Below are 19,002 nucleotides of genomic sequence, written 5' to 3'. Positions count from 1 at the left end.
TTTGCTTAAATTTATCTTCATATTCATCTGGCAAGACTTTATAGGCAGCATAAAGACAGAGTGCGACTGCCAAAATCAAGTGAACTGCGCTGTATTTTCCCCTCGTTTGCGTTATTGTTACACGTTGGTATTGTACCTTACCTTCTGTTGTGGTTTTGATGTTATGTTTCTCTAAATTTTAATAAAAATTAAGCGGCAGAGGGAATTAAAAAACAGCTTTAAAGCACGGTGTAAAAACCATCAACGTCCAAACCCCACCGGTTGTACTCCATAGACTTCTGGAACAAATCAGTCCAGCATTTTATAACTAATGACTGCTGATCGGCCATTAAAAAGGTTTATTTAATCTAAATAGCCATTTGGATTCTCATTTTTTAAAATATTTTTTCCAGTCTCTACCATGTCGTGCATTATTTTTATGCTGTTACGTGCCTTGTGTGGCATTTTTGGAAAGGCAGGATGTAGATATTTATAATTAAGTTAAATATAAGGAAACGTATTTGATTCATTCCCATGAAATAAAAGTTCTTGCTGTTACTCACTCAAGGTTTCATGAAGGCGTTAAACCAATTGCAGACGAATCATCTCCCTGTTTAATGGATGTGACATGGTCCAGATGTTTACACGGTAGGTTTCTTATGGTACATCCGAAGTACCCTAGAATAAATCACACAGCGGGGTTTGCAATGAATCTGCTCTTTAGCATGGAATACACTCTTTCTACTTTCATCTTGAACCAGGCCGAGCCACTTTTTCAAATGTCTTATTTATTTGGGATTCCCATGTGAAGTAACTAAAATAGATCACGTGTGCTCCCATATACCGCTGACACGATCCCGGCGGCTAGGTATACGGGAGCTCACGTGATCTATGTTAGTTCGTTCCAGGCCCACTCTCCTGTTCCAGCTAAATCCTGCCGGCTAATAGAACCTGAGAGCTCAGGCCAAGGATCCGGGCAGAAGATCCAGGCCGTCCTTGCCCCCGACCCAGCCTGCCCGACTGTGACAACCACAGCTGGTCTAGGACGGCAGTGCAGCAGAGGCGTTTCTGGGGGGAGGCGTTGGGCTGGGATTTGCACTTACATTCATACTTTTGCATTTTCCCTTCTCCCCACACTGATTAGCAGCTGTACTGTTAAGTCTGTGAAGGGTGGTTATCCTGGGGATGATTTTCAACCTAACCAGCTACGGAAGTCTTGTCTAGTTTTCTCAGCGTCTTTCCTTGTGCATCTGGTTATAGAAGACCTTACGCTTGCTATCCAGGTTCATCCTATGCACAGCATCAATGACCCCTATGATCAGGGGACTATAAGGACAATTCAAAAAATTCCAGGAACCCAAAACATTTGAAGTTATAATGATCTGAAAATTTTGAACTGCTGAGAAAGGCTTAACAAAGATCTGGGTTTCTTAACTCATTATGAGCCATAAAATGTTACTGCCTGTCACCCTCTGATCACTGTAACACATCACGCCTGCCCCTCCTCTTCCCTCTTCACATGATCTTTGGAATGCATTTTATGATTCACTTGCATTTTCTGTCAATGTCATCTTTTGCTCATTTCATATTCTAGGCCCGAGGCAGTGTCAGCTCCCAAAAGCTAGTCAAGATCATCTTCTGATATTTTTATGTGTTTGTTAAACTTTATTCCTGCACATTCAACTGGACTAGCAAAGCAACCGCACTACTTTATGTTCTCATTACAGCCGAGCAGCTGGCGTTCCACTTGTCAATGGTGCTTGATGAGCGGAACCAGGATGCTGGGCTTGATGGACCCTTGGTCTGACCCAGTATGACAAGTCTTATGTTCTACGCACTGAAAAAGCAGATGAGTGAAGTCTGTGGCTGTGTTGTTATGAAATGTAAACTGCACTCTGAATACAAACCGATGACTCGATTACAAAAGATACTTCTAAAGAACTTATTGATGAAAAATTGGATTGAAAAGCCGGCTCCAGAATGCATTTCATTATCATTAAGAAAGGGTTCTCTGTGCTCCTCACAGGCTTTCTTGAGTTGTGTGTGTTTTTGCTGCCAACACCTTCACTGCCATACACCTACTGCAGCAATCAAAAAAGCAAACAGAATGCTGGGAATTATTAGAAAGGGAATGGCGAATAAAATGGAAAATGTCATAATGCCTCTGTATCGCTCCATGGTGAGACCGCACCTTGAATACTGTGTACAATTCTGGTCGCCGCAACTCAAAAAAGATATAGTTGCGATGGAGAAGGTACAGAGAAGGGTGACCAAAATGATAAAGGGAATGGAACAGCTCCCCTATGAGGAAAGGCTGAAGAGGTTAGGGCTGTTCAGCTTGGAGAAGAGACAGCTGAGAGGGGATATGATAGAGATGTTTAAAATCATGAGAGGTCTAGAACGGGTAGATGTGAATCGGTTATTTACTCTTTCAGATAATAGAAAGACTAGGGGCACTCCATGAAGTTAGCATGGGGCACATTTAAAACTAATCAGAGAAAGTTCTTTTTCACTCAATGCACAATAAAGCTCTGGAATTTGTTGCCAGAGGATGTGGTTAGTGCAGTTAGTATAGCTGGGTTTAAAAAAGGATTGGATAAGTTCTTGGAGGAGAAGTCCATTACCTGTTATTATTTAAGTTGACTTAGAAAATAGCCACTGTTATTACTGGCTACAGTAGCATGGGATATATTTAGTTTTTGGGTACTTGCCAGGTTCTTATGGCCTGGATTGGCCACTGTTGGAAACAGGATGCTGGGCTTGATGGACCCTTGGTCTGACCCAGTATGGCATGTTCTTATGTTCTACTACTCTTTCTGTGCTAAAATATTTCTTGATGTTACCCGCTTGGAGCCTCCTATGATGACCCCTTATGCTAGAACGTCCTTTCCTCTTTCTGTGCATTATTTCTCTCTCTCTTCCTCTAGGGTATACATATTGAAATCCTCAAGTTCCCTTTCACAAGGCACCATTTCATTAGACCTTCCCAGAATTGCCTCTCCTTTGTCTGTAATGTTTCAGAGATGCAGCCGCCAGACTCGCATGCAATACGGGGTGTTTTAATCGATAAATCCCAGTGCAGTTTTGTGCACCAGAGATAAGCTGTAACGAATAAGGCTGCAGGACCCTCGCCTGGTTGGGGCATGAGAGGAGTGCAGGATCTCCGAAGGATTTTTTGGGTTACCTGCTCAGATCAGTTACCTTTGCGGCATGTCCATTATTATTATTATTATTATTTATAAACTTTTCTATACCGATATTCGTGGCAACATCAGTGTCCATGAGCCACTCTCATGCTTTTGGAAGCCTTCCAAGGCACCATTCTTGACCACTATGTGGCATTAGCAGGACGTCTGCTACTTGATGGAGCTCAGATAAAAACAGAAGTCTGGAGTTCAGAGTTTTCCAAAAAAACTGGATAAGAAAAAAATGAGGGGGCGAGGGGTCTGCAGACTATAAAATCTGCGGGGAAAGTTGACTGCCAGTGCAACTCCTATATCATCATGAGATGAATGCCCACCCCAATCAGGACAATCTTGCAATCATAGCACTGATGCACATTTCCCCAAGGTCTCCATGCCAGATCAAGACATAATCTCCTGGGATTTTTTTGGTGGTGAATGTAAGTGCCAGTTTATCGCTTGTGGTGTGTGGTGTCCTGAGGACTGCACTGGGAGGTGTGTGTGTGGGGGGGGGGGGGGGGGGGGGGGGATAGGTAGGCAACCAAAAATAGATCAAACTCATAACAAGATGGCCTTAGGCTGGCAACCACTCGTTAGGTGAAGGATCTCCTCACCTTTCACTCCTGATTTCCAGCTTGGAAGCTGATAGAATAGTTTCATTGGTTTGTTAAGAAGAGTAGAAGTTAGTACTCCTGGTTTCTCCGGGTAAAGCTGGCTGAGAGATGCCGCAGATCTGCTGGTAGACTATCACACAGACCTCTCACCCTCCTTTACATTATCCACTGGCAATACATTAAGCTCCCACAGATGTTTCGTTTAGCCTCGGATCTCAGGACTTCCCCTGCGGTTTATTTCTCAGAAGGTGGTAAATTGTAACAACTGTTACTTTAAGTGACTACTTCCAGTCACTGCTGAGTGACAGCTCTTTTGCGAGCTGCTGGTTGTGGGTGCCAGCAGGGCCCACTCCCAGGCCTCCCCCTTCTTCCTCTCTTGCTCCCTCCCCGCCTCCTCCTATGCTTCCTTCCATGGGATCTGGAGCAAGTCACTGTTTACTTGGCAACCCTGCTCCTAAGTGTGGGCGTGACGTGCCAACTACCAGCAAACGTGTGCCCCAGCCATTTCTTCAGGGGATTGGGACTGTCTCCTCATGCAACGAACATCCTTATGTTCCCCTTTCTTCTTTTGCATCATAAGATCATAAGAAAACATCCCCTTGTCCTATTTTTAAATGGTTGCACGCACGTTCCCTATACTAATGCAACTCATTTCTGATTCACCTCCTTTACTGTACATTGCCAGGGCATTGATGTCAGGAAGGCCTCATCTCTCCCCACCCCTATTGTGGGGAGTAGGGGCCTTAATGACATCACTGCCTGCCCTATAGCTCCCAGCACATACTTACACTCATTTAGGCTCCCCCCCCCCCCACACACACACACAGACTCCCCAGGGCTGGTGCAAGAGTAATTGGCACCCTAAGTGAATCTTTGGTCCTCCTCACCAAATTCCCTATTGTTGGTGGCTCCATCATAGCACTAGCAGTGGCAGTGGCTCCATCACAGCCCTCCTTCCTACCAGTGGCAGTGGCTCCATCACAGCACTCCCTCCTCCCAGTGGCAGTGGCTCCATCACAGCCCTCCCTCCTAGTGACTCCATCACAGTACTCCCTCCTACCAGTGGCAGTGGCTCCATCACAGCTCTCCCTCCTACCAGTGGCAATGGCTCCATCACAGCACTCCCTCCTCCCAGTGGCAGTGGCTCCATCACAACCCTCCCTCCTAGTGGCTCCATCAAAGCCCTCCCTCCTACCAGTGGCAGTGGCTCCATCACAGTACTCCCTCCTACCAATGGCAGTGGCTCCATCACAGCACTCCCTCCTACCAGTGGCTCCATCACAGCTCTCCCTCCTACCAATGGCAGTGGCTCCATCACAGCACTCCCTCCTCCCAGTGGCAGTGGCTCCATCACAGTCCTCCCTCCTAGTGGCTCCATCACAGTACTCCCTCCCTCCAGTGGCAGTGGCTCCATCACAGCCCTCCCTCCTAGTGGCTCCATCACAGCACTCCCTCCTACCAGTGGCAGTGGCTCCATCACAGCTCGCCCTCCTACCAGTGGCAGTGGCTCCATCACAGCTCTCCCTCCTACCAGTGGCAGTGGCTCCATTACAGCACTCCCTCCTACCAGTGGCAGTGGCTCCATCACAGTACTCCCTCCTACCAGTGGCAGTGGCTCCATCACAGCTCTCCCTCCTACCAGTGGCAGTGGCTCCATTACAGCACTCCCTCCTACCAGTGGCAGTGGCTCCATCACAGTTCGCCCTCCTACCAGTGGCAGTGGCTCCATCACAGCACTCCCTCCTACCAGTGGCAGTGGCTCCATCACAGCTCTCCCTCCTACCAGTGGCAGTGGCTCCATTACAGCACTCCCTCCTACCAGTGGCAGTGGCTCCGTCACAGCCCTCCCTCCTACCAGTGGCAGTGGCTCCATCACAGTACTCCCTCCTACCAATGGCAGTGGCTCCATCACAGCACTCCCTCCTACCAATGACAGTGGCTCCATCACAGCTCTCCCTCCTACCAATGGCAGTGGCTTCATCACAGCACTCCCTCCTACCAGTGGCTCCATCACAGTACGCTCTCCTACCAGTGGCTCCATCACAGCTCTCCCTCCTACCAGTGGCAGTGGCTCCATCACAGCACTCCCTCCTACCAGTGGCAGTGGCTCCATCACAGCTCGCCCTCCTACCAGTGGCAGTGGCTCCATCACAGCACTCCCTCCTACCAGTGGCAGTGGCTCCATCACAGCTCTCCCTCCTACCAATGGCTGTGGCTCCATCACAGCACTCCCTCCTACCAGTGGCAGTGGCTCCATCACAGTATTCCCTTCTTTACTGGTATTAGAGCTGACACAGCCCTCCTCTATGCCTTGTGCTGGCAGTGGATCGAACCCTCCCATGTTCTCATAAATTGCACCATTACGTTTCCCCTTAGGTCGAATTGCCTGGTAACATCAATGGTCACTTGCCTATATGGCCTCTGACAATACATTTTGTGGAAGGTTTTGTACCTGTTCCATCCCCTAATTAAGTGCAGATGCAAAAAGAATCGCACCCAGGTATTATTATATTCTTCTTATACATGTATTTAACCAGTGATAAATGCTCAGCTTTGTCCATAACAGATATAAATTTTAAAACTGAACAAAAATGACAACAATATTTATTGTTTTATGTAATTAAGTAATTAAGAGAAAGCATGTAGAAACTTAGAGAAGCTCTCTATAAACTACACTGACATCTCCTGCATCAGATGAAGAAGAGGGTCTGGTGGAAGTGTGTGTGCGTGCGTGTGTGCGTGCGTGTGTGCGTGTGCGTGCGTGCGTGTGTGTGTGTGTTTGTGTGCGTGTGTGTGTGAGACCTGGGAGCTCAGGATACTCTTTGTGCATGGAGAGGTAGGGAGCATGTTTAGGAATCTTTATGTAATAAAGTGAAAATGTGGGAGACCAGGAAGTGCTCCAAGGCCTCTGGGAGCTGGCAATGATGGAACTGCTGTGTAGTCAAGAAATCGTCGGTGCAGTGTGCTGCGGCGGTCAAGAAAGCAAACAGAATGTTAGGAATTATTAGGAAGGAAATGGTGAATAAAATGGTGGATGTCATAATGCCTCTGTATCACTCCATGGTGAGACCGCACCTTGAATACTGTGTACAATTCTGGTCGCCGCATCTCAAAAAAGATATAATTGCGATGGAGAAGGTACAGAGAAGGGCAACCAAAATGATAAGGGGAATGGAACAGCTCCCCTATGAGGAAAGACTAAAGAGGTTAGGACTTTTCAGCTTGGAGAAGAGACGACTGAGGGGGGATATGATAGAGATGTTTAAAATCATGAGATGTCTAGAACGGGTAGATGTGAATTGGTTATTTACTCTTTTGGATAGTAGAAAGACTAGGGGGCACTGCATGAAGTTAGCATGTGGCACATTTAAAACTAATCGGAGAAAGTTCTTTTTTACTCAACGCACAATTAAACTCTGGAATTTGTTGCCAGAGAATGTGGTTAGTGCAGTTAGTGTAGATGTGTTTAAAAAAGGATTGGATAAGTTCTTGGAGGAGAAGTCCATTACCTGCTATTAAGGTCACTTAGAGAATAGCCACTGCCATTAGCAATGGTAACATGGGATAGACTTAGTTTTTGGGTACTTGCCAGGTTCTTATGGCCTGGATTGGCCACTGTTGGAAACAGGATGCTGTATGGCATGCCAGTATGGCATGTTCTTATGTTCTTATGCTAGACATTCATCAGGCATTGCAATACACTGGGGATCACAGATATTCTGTAAATTATACCCTGGGGACACCAGATAGTCATGTTAGTGGCCGTAACAATCAGTTACTCCCTGGGGACTGCAGATACTACTAACACCCTGGGCTCTGCCACTGCTAAGTTAATGTTTCCAGGCTGGGATCCTTCACATTCTCTGCTCATTGAGTAGACTTTTAAAATATATCTCTAATTGTAAATCCAATATCCATTCACATAATAATTAATGTTACACCACACAAGAGTAACAGAAATATGGAGGCATAGGACTCTTAAGACGTAAGCACCCCTTCCCCATACAGTTACTAACTTCACTTTGTTAAACACGGCTGTTATAACACAACACCTTCCTTCCCTCTACTCCACCTTAGTTAGTTCCCCATCCCCCCATCCCCCCGTCCCCCCCCCCAATCCCTCCCAGCCTCCCTCTAAGCACGTCCCCACCTTCCCATCCATCCTTAGCCTCCCTCTGAACGCTACCCTCCATAAAATCTCTTCCTTTTCCCTCCCTGGTCCCATTCAGATCTTTATTGTTAAGTTCCCCTCCAATGATTCAAATTCTCTGTTATATTGCTACATGTATATACTTAACCTAACTTACCCTTACTATGTTACAAAGTCGGAATGTTTTAATTCTAATATCTAAATGTACCTCTTTAATTTTATTTTACAAGTTATCATGTTCAATGTAAAATAAGCAGGCTTTGCCTTATTGTTATGTTAGATGTAAACCGATGTGATATCTCGATCGAATGTCGGTATATAAAAGCAACAAAATAAATAAAAATAAATAAACACAGCTCTGTTTCTACATGGATCCAAGGAGTTTATAATTACCACTAAGAAGAGAAAGATATTGGATGCATCCCCACACTTCACACAACCATGGGAGAAATACAACGCAAAGTTACAGAGCAGGAAATTCATGGTTAGGGCTTCTGATCTCTGATTCAGTAGATTGGCAGAAGCTGCGTGGTAGGATCACACTGGACTGAATCACAGGCCTCTCCTGAAGCCACCCAGCGGGTGCTGAGTGCAGGCAAGCCCGGTGCTAGCAAACCTCAATGCATTCCTCACACCACACGTCAGCGAGTCCAGAATCCTTATACCTGACGCAGCCAGGAATCCGGGGATCAGATTACCCCTAGCAATCCCGCAGGCTAGAAGAAAGCTTCTGCACCTCGTCTCTGAGAAGGGTCCTTCTGGCATGCTGCCTCTCAGTCTCCCCCCTCCACTTTCCATAGTACCACAGAATTAGTTCAACCCTTCTAGCAAGTACAATCAGGCCAGACCAACCTTCTCATCTGCTCATTTGGGGCTGTTTTCCAGATAGAAATATTAAAATTCACTGTATAATAATAATTTAGATTTGTACACTGCCCTCCAACCCTGGCAGAAACACATGCAGACACCTCTGGGGTGGATCATCTGGAGGCACATTTTTTAGCACTGGGAATGAATCAAAGCCTCCGGAGAGGAGGAGGAGCCAATTGACTATTATTATTATTATTATTCCCTGAGACAGGGAAGAGAAAATGAGGGGTCAGTGGGTGAGTGTGGCTGCAGACCGGAGCCTCCTGGCTCCTAGTTCTGAGCCCTAAGCCTAGAACTCGGAGCACTGTCTTTTCATGTTGTTTACCCAGTATTTGCTTTCCTGTGGGAATCTGTGAGCAAAATAAGCAACTTGTCACAGCTAATTACAACGTCCCTACCCCAGAGAGCTGACAGTCTATGAGCGCAAGGACGTGGCTAGCTTCAGTCAAAGGAAGATAATGAGGGGTGTCTGGGGACATGGAACCAGGATCTGAGCTTCACGGTCCGGTACGCTGCCCCTCCATGGGCCGAGCTGCCAGTCTTACTGTGCTAGACAGGTAAGGCAGGTAAGGCATTCTCCTCCTGCCCAGAGACAGCATGTGGAATCACAGCCAGGCATCCCCCTTCATTTCTGTAGCCATCTATGGCTCTCAGACACATGCTGTGGTCTCTTCCTGGGAGATTTCCAGGAGTGCATCGCAATCTCAGCATGCCCCTGAGAGGCTCAGGCACCGGATTCTGGTGATTTTGCCTTGCACATGTTCTCCTCTGCTTTTCCCATGACATGGAAATAAGAAAGGAAGAGGCCTGTACGGAAACATTCCCAGGCCCAGAGGACAGGATTTCCCCTTCACAGTGCAGCAGTGAGTCACAGCTTGGGAACCTCTCCCTCGCACTTCAAAGCTGTGACATCATGGTTCCTGAGACCACGCCATCACTGTAATTTGTTGTCCTAGTGATGGCTGTTGTGTTGGTTTTGTAGACAGCCTGATGCGTGCCAGAGCTACTGGTTACCCCTCCCCCTCCTCCCTTGAAAAAAAGAACAGCTGTTATCCAGGGGTATAATTCCCATATTCCTCATTCTCTGAGGGCATGGGACTGGGTCAGGAGGGAGGGGTGCGCCCCGCTCTATGCCTGAAACACTGCACATGGAGCCGAGCCTGCACATGCAGCATGGGAGGTTTCCACCAACCAATCAGAGGTGAGATTCCCTGGGCATTCTTTGGCATCAGAACATGGAATGCTGGGGCCAGCCAATCGCAAGCGAGATCCAATGAGTGGCGCTCGCTGGAATTGGGAGGGTTGCTCAATTATAGAACTACCTTTTTATGAATTTAAAATATTATGCCCGTAAGTTCTCTCGCACAAGTCACGCCCTCGATGGAGCAGCTGTAAGTTCATGCGGGTGGGTTTCTGAGTGTACTCGGGCACTCTCACAAATATTCAGAGTATGCTTATGTGCACAATTGTACACACAGATTTGACTGCTATGCAGTTTGAAAGTGACCCTCCCTGTGTGCATTGAAGTAACCCCCTCTATGCCCAGAAGGTTCTCCCTGCCACAAGGTGTGTGCTTCTGTGAGATCTGCTGGAAGGAAGCATTAGATAGGAGGGCTGGCTATAACAGATACGCTGCAGCTCTCTCTGTCCACTGTTCTTATATTTATGGCATTTTTTACTTTTCACAGCAAGGGCTTTTCCTTAAATTCCCAGCACTGGAGCAAGGAGACAGAGACTGCATCTGAATGTCCATGACTACTCGCCCTTCGATGTGGCTACGTTTGATGGTGCACGTTCTCTCACGAACTCCCCGACTGACCTCTCTTCCACTTCGGATGTACTGGAGAAGATCTACGATTATTTAAATGCACCTGCCGCTCCTCTACCATCTCGACACTCACCATGGCCCAAACTACCACTCGGATTACACAGAAGAGACCCTCTGGGCATAAGGAATGCAGCTCAGTACCATTGCCAAACAAGTTCCTTGCCATAGATCCCAGAGTCTGCCCACCAAGCTGTCAATGGGCCTTATTGAACAGGCTTCAGCAGCACAGCAGCTGTGTCTGGACAACCTCCACTACTGGGATACTGGCGATAACCTGGAGTGTAGTTGTTGCTTAACACAAATCAACCATGTTACTTGTTGTCGACGGCTGCCCACTGGCTGAGCTCAGCGCCAGATAACAAGAACTGCGGTGTGGCCACTGAGAACTTCACTGCAAGGCTTGGTGATTGTGCACAGGCAGAATGAACAGTGCCAAATGATCCCTTGGTGAGGCTGCTTCGCTCCCTAGTGGACAGCAGCTCAAAGTACACGCCAGCAGGGGCTGCACTGCAGAACAGAAATACAGCATCAGGAACCTGTTACCACTCATAGCCTGGAGAATTGAAGGGAGTTTACTTTTCAGAAAAAGCACAAGGGAAACATGAATTTGATGCCAACGTTTTCATCCATGGTCATTCCAGAGCTCTTCCATTCCAGGTACACACAGCTCCTTATAGGGACAATCGCTGCTGAAGTGAACCTTTTCAAAATAGTGAGACTTGATGGTCCTTTGTAAATTATTTCTGGGCAGTCAGGAGCCGGACAATAATAACACATAATTTCATCTAAGAATGGATTGTTAAGAAAGCTGACAGTGATCTGACTGGCTGCCCTGCCTCCCAGAGCTCTCCACTCCGCATCCCCAGTAAGAGCTTGCAAAGGAAGCCGCCAAACTGCACGGCTTCTGTGAAGAGCTTTCAAATCTCTTGCTGGAAGGTGGAGTGTGATCCAGTGTCATTTACTAATAGAATCACCTACATAAATGCCAGTAACAAGGGCTATTGCCCCCCCCCCCCCCCCACTCCCCAAGAAGTGTTTCTTTTACTGGAGAACCAAACAGAATGCAGGATGATTAGTTTTATAGCGTCTGCAGGACAGCGCATGAAGTGATTCAGGCAGATTGCACAGCACCCCCCTCTCTGGGCCCTCCCCCAGGAATGTATAAGGATTTTCTGCAGACAGCCAGCTCGTCCCATGCCAGTGTCATACCGGTGTCACCCAAGGGTACCTGGTATGTTAATGTTCCTGAATTATCCTGAAAGGATCAACTCAGATGACAGCGAAGGTGTAAGCACACCTCCCAGGGTGTGCGGTTTATTTATTTAGATGTAGTTCATGGTACGTTACATTCAGGTACAGGAGGTATTTTCCTGTCTCCAGACTGTGTTTAAAAGCCTTAGTAAATCAGGCCCCAAGTTTGCACCTGAGGCAATGGAGGGTGAAGTGACCTGCCCAAGGTCACGAGGAGGGGCAGCGCTTCTCTGGTTCACCGCCCGCTGCATGAACCACTAGGCTGCGGCTCCGTTCAGAGAAGCTCAGGGGTAGGGGGATGGGTGAATTCTGAAGACACCGTAACGAAGCAGAGAGGTAGTAACTATTCTTCTATTGGCTGCATGCTCTATAAAATGATTTAAATAATGCATTCATGTGTAGAAAAAGAGAAGGAAAGCATACTCCACTCTACATCAATGACACTCACAGTCTACTAATCCACAAGCATGGTCAATGCAGGCCTGGCGCTACTCGGTGTGCAGATCGTGCAATTGCAGAGGGTGGCACACCTTGAGGGGTGGTGGACCCTGTCCCACCGACAGCCGAGAAGAGGAAGAGGTCCATGAAGCTGCTGGTAGACCACATCCCGCTGGCGGACCGGAAGTAAAGGAGGCTTGCGAGGCCGCCAATGGACCCCATCCCACTGGCGGATGAAGAAAGGAGCCGGTTCTCTTAGGGCTTCTCAGTGCTGGCATAAGCTATCCAAAACATGTGCAACTAGCACGTGTTCTATGCTGATCTCGCGATACACAAGATCAGCAAAGAGGAAATGCCAGAACATGAGGACGTCAGAAGAATGGCTCCCACTGGTATGTATGTGTGTGTGAGAGCCTTACTGGGGTGTGGGAGGTGTGGTGTGTATGAATGGGAGTCTGACTGGGATGTGTATGTTTCTGTGTGCATGGGAACCTGACTGGGATGAGTGTGTTGGGGAAGGAATCTGTCTGGGGTGAGTGTGTGTGTGTGTATGTCAGTAGGAACTTGTCTGGGGTGTGTGTGTGTGTGTGTGTGAGTAGGAACTTGTCTGGGGTGTGTGTGTGTGTGTGTGTGATTGGGAACTTGACTTGGGGGGTGGGGTGGGGGTATGTGAATAGGAACCTGTCTGGGGCATGTGTGTGTGTGTGTTTCTCTGTGCATTGGAACCTGACTGGAGTGTGTATGTGTGTGTGTGGGTAAGAATCTGACTGGGGTGTGTATGTGTGTGAATGAATGGTAACCTGTCGTGTGTGTGTGTGTGTGTGTGTATAGGAATCTGTCTGGGGTGTGTATGTATGAATGGGAACCTGACTGGGGTGTGTATGTGTGCAGGGCCGGTGCAAGGGGATTTGGCGCCCTAGGCGAGCCTTCTTCCTTGCGCCCCCCCCCCCCCGGTCTCGGCCCCGACTCCTACCTCATTCTCAATCACGCCCGCTGACTGGGGTTTTCTGGGTCGCGAGCAGATTGGGCACTGCTTGCGGCCCGCCAAATCTCCACTCCTCTTTGCCACCACTTGCGGCCCCATATGGCTCGCACCCAGTGGTGCACCAAGGGTCTCCGGCGCCCAGGGGCCAATGCATTTGTGTGCCACAGAAAATCAGTGGCATCTCTAGACAGAAGAATTTGTTTTGGGTGGGGGGGGGAGCCAAAATGACATTTCTTCATCTCACCCACCTCTATAGCATGGATCCTGCTTTAAAATTGGTTATAAAAAAAAGTGTTGTTAAAAAAAGTCCAAAGGGTCCTCTGCATTATTTTAAAAAGCTGGCCAGTTTCACACTTCTAGTAAAACTACTATAAAATTATTTGATAGCCTCATTCAACTAATTCTATATGGATTATGAGAGTGAAGTCTGGAATATATAGGAAGGGACAGAATGTCAATACAAATCCTGCACCTCCAGTTCTGTATCTCTGTGCATCCACTGAAATTCCCCCAAACAATGGAGCTTGGATGTTTCCCTTACAGCTCATCATATTAAAATATATTTTCAAATTCTGGTGTCACCTCACAGTAACAGCAGCACAAACACCTTCCACTGCCAGACACATTGTGAACTAACACAAAGCACCGCAAAAAAGACACCCAAAATCTATACTGCAATCCCATCATAACATAACAGTAATAACACCAAGGACTCAAACAACAATACCCTACCTGTGAATAAGCAAGGGTAAATATTACACTGGGTCCTAGAATACCAATACACCACCTACTGAGGAAACAAAACAAACCCGATTGCTATAGATCTCTATACAGACACTATATGATAGCAGAATCTCTCATCATGGTCACACACACAGAGCAGAGACAGACCCTCACCAAATACAGAATACAAAATAAAGGAGCACAAATTAGAAAAAACTGAAATGGAAACCCCAAGAAGCCAGACTCTGTGTATTAGCAATGGAAAAACAGAACAACCATTCCTCATAAAACAAATAAAATCAAGAAACAAAGCATCAGTTATAATAGTAAAACCATACTAATAAAATATTTTAAAACTACTGATAAATAGAATTTCTATTAATTAAAATCATATATATTTTTTACAATTTCCCAAACACCAATAAAATATTTCAAAACAGTACATATATCAAATAACACACAATAATTAAAACTAATAAGGATTTTAAAAAGCCCCTGCTGTCCATACATGGGAGCTCTTGATTTCCAGTCACCCTGATATTGTCGAGGATTAGGAGGTTATCCTCTCTCTCTCACACATACTCACATGTCCATTCTCTCTCACACATACACTGTCACATACATACACATTCATGCTCTTATACCCAACCATAACCTCTCGCTCTCACAGACACTGACACACTCAGGCACTCTCTCCCCCTCCACACACACCCCCACACAAACTCTTACTCCCCTGGATTTTCTCATACACACTCATGCTCTCACTCTCACTGGCTCCCTCACATACACACAAACACACACTCCCAGGCAAGCTCCCACTCGTTCTCACACAGACACACACACACACAGGCAAGCTCCTAGTCATTCTCACACTGAACCCCAGGCAGGCTCCCATTCATTTTCACACCACTCCCTCCCCATCCCCCAGGCATGCACACATTCAGTCTCACACACACAGACCCCCAGGCAGGCACCAATTTATTCTCACACACACACATACACCACAAACAGGCAGGCACCTATTCTCACACATACAAACCCCAGGAAGACACCCATACATTCACAGACACACCCTCAGGCAGGCACCCATGCATTCACACACATACACCGCCAGACAGACTCCCATTCATACACATGCACACAATAAAGGCAGAGACCCCCTCTCTTTCTTTTGCCAGCAACCTCAGAGCCTCTCTCATTCTTCTGCTGCCACTGTCACTGCTGCTCTATGGCTATTGCGGAGGTGCTGATTGCTGCTATTGGCACTGAAGCCCATTCTGCTGCCTCCTCTGTGCAGGCCCCATGGGCTTCCAGTTCCTCTATGCTGATCTCGTACATTGTGAGATCCGCATAGAGAAAGTGCTACTCTTGCACATTCCCAAAGATTACATGTTCCAATCAGTAAAAAGTAATTTATTTCTTTTTACATTTGCTGTCTGATCTTAGTTTTCTAATCGGTTGGTCACAGGCTTTTTTTTTTTCCACCTTCCCTTTCTTATTTTTTTGCCAATTCCTTTTATAACATATTTCTTTTCTCTCCATCTGTCTGCTTCCCTCAAACACACAGTCAGGTTCTCATTCTCACATGCTTTCTCTCTCTCACATACACAGGCACTCATTCTCACATGCTGTCCCTCATACAATCATTTATACACAGTCTCTCTCTTGCACATGCTGTCTAACTCTCACTCCCACATGCTGTCTTGCTCAAGCACAGGTTCTCACTGTCACATGCTCTCTCTCATACAATCATTCCTACACACAGGCTCTCACTGTCACATGCTGACTCACACACACAGGCTCTCTCTCACTCCCACATGCTGTCCTGCTCAAGCACAGGCTCTCACTGTCACATGCTCTCTCTCATACAATCATTCCTACACACAGGTTCTCACTGTCACATGCTGACTCACACACACAGGTGCTCTCTCTCACTCCTACATGCTGTCTTGCTCAAGCACAGGCTCTCACTGTCACATGCTGTCTCACACACACAGAGGCTCTCCCATGCTGTCTCTGCAAACATTCAGGTCTTCACTCCCACACACAGTCTCTCAACTCATCTCATACATACACACTGTACAAACCCTCAGTCTCTCTCTCACCTCTGGGCCTCCTCTTCACGGGCCACTGCAGGATGGGCTCTGCAGCGGCCCCGGTCTTCTCGAGCCGCGCTGATCCTCTTCTGCACGCGGCTGATGCTCCTCCTCTTTCCTGCCCGCGCGGCTCCGGCAGGAAGGAGGAGGAGCACCAGCCAATGCAGGAGCTTCTCCTCCTTCCTGCCCGCGCGGCCCCGGAAGAAAAATGTTGCCGGAGCCGCGCGGGCAGGAAGGAGGAGGAGCACCAGCCAATGCAGGAGCTTCTCCTCCTTCCTGCCCGCGCGGCCCCGGAAGAAAAATGTTGCCGGAGCCGCGCGGGCAGGAAAAAGGAGGAGCACCAGCCAATGCAGGAGCTTCTCCTCCTTCCTGCCCGCGCGGCCCCGGAAGAAAAATGTTGCCGGAGCCGCGCGGGCAGGAAAAAGGAGGAGCACCAGCCAATGCAGGAGCTTCTCCTCCTTCCTGCCCGCGCGGCCCCGGAAGAAAAATGTTGCCGGAGCCGCGCGGGCAGGAAAGAGGAGGAGCACCAGCATGCTTAGACGCGACTGTACCACGGTCCTGCCGATCTTCTTGCTGTGTGTATCCGGCACACAGCATAGCAGTAGTTCACCGCTCAGCCGCCATTGGGATGACGTCTACCGGCGGCCATTGGCCATCAGCGGCTCGGCGCCCCCTAATGCTCAGCGCCCTAGGCGATCGCCTAGTTCGCCTAGTGGTTCCGCCGGCCCTGTATGTGTGTGAATGAATGGAAACCTGTCGTGTGTGTGTGAATAGGAACCTGTCTGGGGTGTGTGTGTGTTTGTGTGTGAATGGGAACCTGTCTGGGGTTGTTTGTGTTTCTGTGTGCATGGGAACCTGACTGGTGTGTGAATGTGTGTGTGTGGGGGGGGGGGGGAGGGGCGGGGGGAAGGAACCTGTCTGGAGTGTGTGTGTATGAATGGGAACCTGACTGGGGTGTGTATGTGAGAGAATGAATAGGAAGCTGTCGTGTGTGTGTGTATGAATGGGAGCCTATCTAGGTGTGTGTGTGTGCGCAGAAAATTTGTACTGCCTCACTAATCTATGCCTTAGTCAGGATGACTGGAAATATAAAGTTTTCAGGTATGGAGAATGGTGAATTTTCCATCCTTTTTAGTTTTACTTATTGGATGCCTGTGTCTGCCATTTTGAAATAATTTATTGTTGTTTGGGAAATTTTTTAAATTTTGTATGAGCTCTTAATTATTGGATGCTATTCTATTTCTTGGATCATTGGAAATATTATTTTCAAAAGTATGGTTTTACTAATATGACTGATTTATATTTCTTGATTTTATTGTTGATGAATGATTTATGAGGGACTGGTGATGTTTCTGTTTCTCCATTGTTGCATTGCATACAGAGTCTGGCTTGTTGCAGTTGCCAGTTCAGTTTCTATTTATAGTTTATAGTCTCTTTATTCTGTATTTGGTGAGGGTAAGTCTGTGTTCTTCATGTTTAACTGAGGTGGTGTATTCTGTGTTTTAAAAAAAACCTCAAAAAAACAAGGAGGGGGGTCAGTACGGTAATTGTTCACACAGGACAGCAAAAATGCTAGCACCGGCCTTGGGCCAATGCAATACTTATTCTTATTTTCAGGTTATTATTCTGTTATTAAATGTAAAAGTAATGCATTATATTTGGAAATTTAAAATAACAACAATCAAACCCTCACTGCATTCTTTGGAATTGGAAATCTGTTATTACAGCACACTTTGCTTAAGACACATTCTTGGCACGGAGGTGCCCTTCTAAGATGACTTTAATTGGAGGCCTGAGTCCCAGAGCAATGGAGGAATGTGGGATGCCCGGCCGACTTCATTTCCTCTCCTGACCTCAGGGTGGAATCTATCTGCCCCTGCTGCTTTTCCTTTAGAAACCCGAGAATCCCAGGCTGCCCACCTCAAGATCCCCAAGGAGCATCTTGTGCAAATCCTATTCTCCTGGTGTGCCCCAGCGGCTCTTGGCTGACAGATGGCAATGAAGGGGGATGTAAATATTTTCAGTTGCCCCAGACAGAAAACAAAACAAAAAGATAGAAATAGGAGGAAACTGCAAGCCTGCGCCTTGTTCTGTCCATTCCATGCTGTAAAGGAGACCGCTCTGGCTTCAGCCGACGTCTTACACCCAGGCATCTCCTCGCTAGAGAGGAACAGGCCATCACATCTCGTGGCCAGTGACATCAGCATCAGCCTGGCGTGCTCTGAGGATTCAGAGTTCAAATCCCAGCTCTGCCACTGCCTCTCTGACATTGGAGCAGTCACTTGATCTCCTTCCTGGCTTGTCATGACTTTCTCTCTGAGACCGTGGACAAGTCCGTTTGTCTGTCTGTTATTTTAGCTCTAATAATCCTGTCCCGCATCCTTCACAAGAAAACCCTGCAGTCCAGCAAAGAGAGATTAAGGCGCCATCCAGGGGGTTTTAGAGGTTTGCAGAAACTATGCTGGGGACTCAGACTCCTAGAAACACAGAATGAGAGGGCCAATAAGGACCATCCCATCTGCCCAATTTCATTCCTGCCACAGACCCAGCCTGATCTCTGACTTTACCCTCACCTTCTTGCTAGCAGGGATCTTCTGTGCCTATTCCAGGCTCTCCTGAACTCTGATACTGTTTTTGTCTCCAGCATTCACCACCTTTTCTGTGAAGATATTTTCTGATGCTTCTCCTGAGTCTCCCTCCTTTCATTCTAGAACTTTAGTTCCACTAAAACATTTACTGTATTTCTGCTCTAACCACTCGACTCCTCCTGCACTGCTTCTAGTGCCCGATTTATACCTTTGAAGTATTTAAAGGTCTCCATCCTATCCTTCCCCGCTCCCTGTCTCTCCTCTCCTCTTGGGTATACAGGGCCAGAGAGAGCAGGAA

General features: G+C 47.4%; 1 protein-coding gene across 1 annotated transcript in view; it reads right to left on the bottom strand.

Annotated features, from left to right (window-relative positions):
• TNS4 (tensin 4) overlaps positions 1-16,158 on the bottom strand; it is a 48,056-nt gene extending 31,898 nt beyond the window's left edge. The window contains exons 1-2 of the mRNA XM_029573290.1: positions 16,126-16,158; positions 543-657 (exon numbers count right to left, since the gene is read on the bottom strand). The gene's annotated coding sequence lies outside the window, so the exon portion shown is untranslated. The remainder of the gene's footprint in view (positions 1-542; positions 658-16,125) is intronic.
• Positions 16,159-19,002: the final 2,844 nt, after the last annotated feature.

Source organism: Rhinatrema bivittatum, chromosome 12 (assembly GCF_901001135.1).
Source record: "Rhinatrema bivittatum chromosome 12, aRhiBiv1.1, whole genome shotgun sequence".
Taxonomy (NCBI): Eukaryota; Metazoa; Chordata; class Amphibia; order Gymnophiona; family Rhinatrematidae; genus Rhinatrema; species Rhinatrema bivittatum.
The sequence above is the reverse complement of the archived record's forward strand: the minus strand, read 5'-3'. Positions and strand labels throughout refer to the sequence as shown.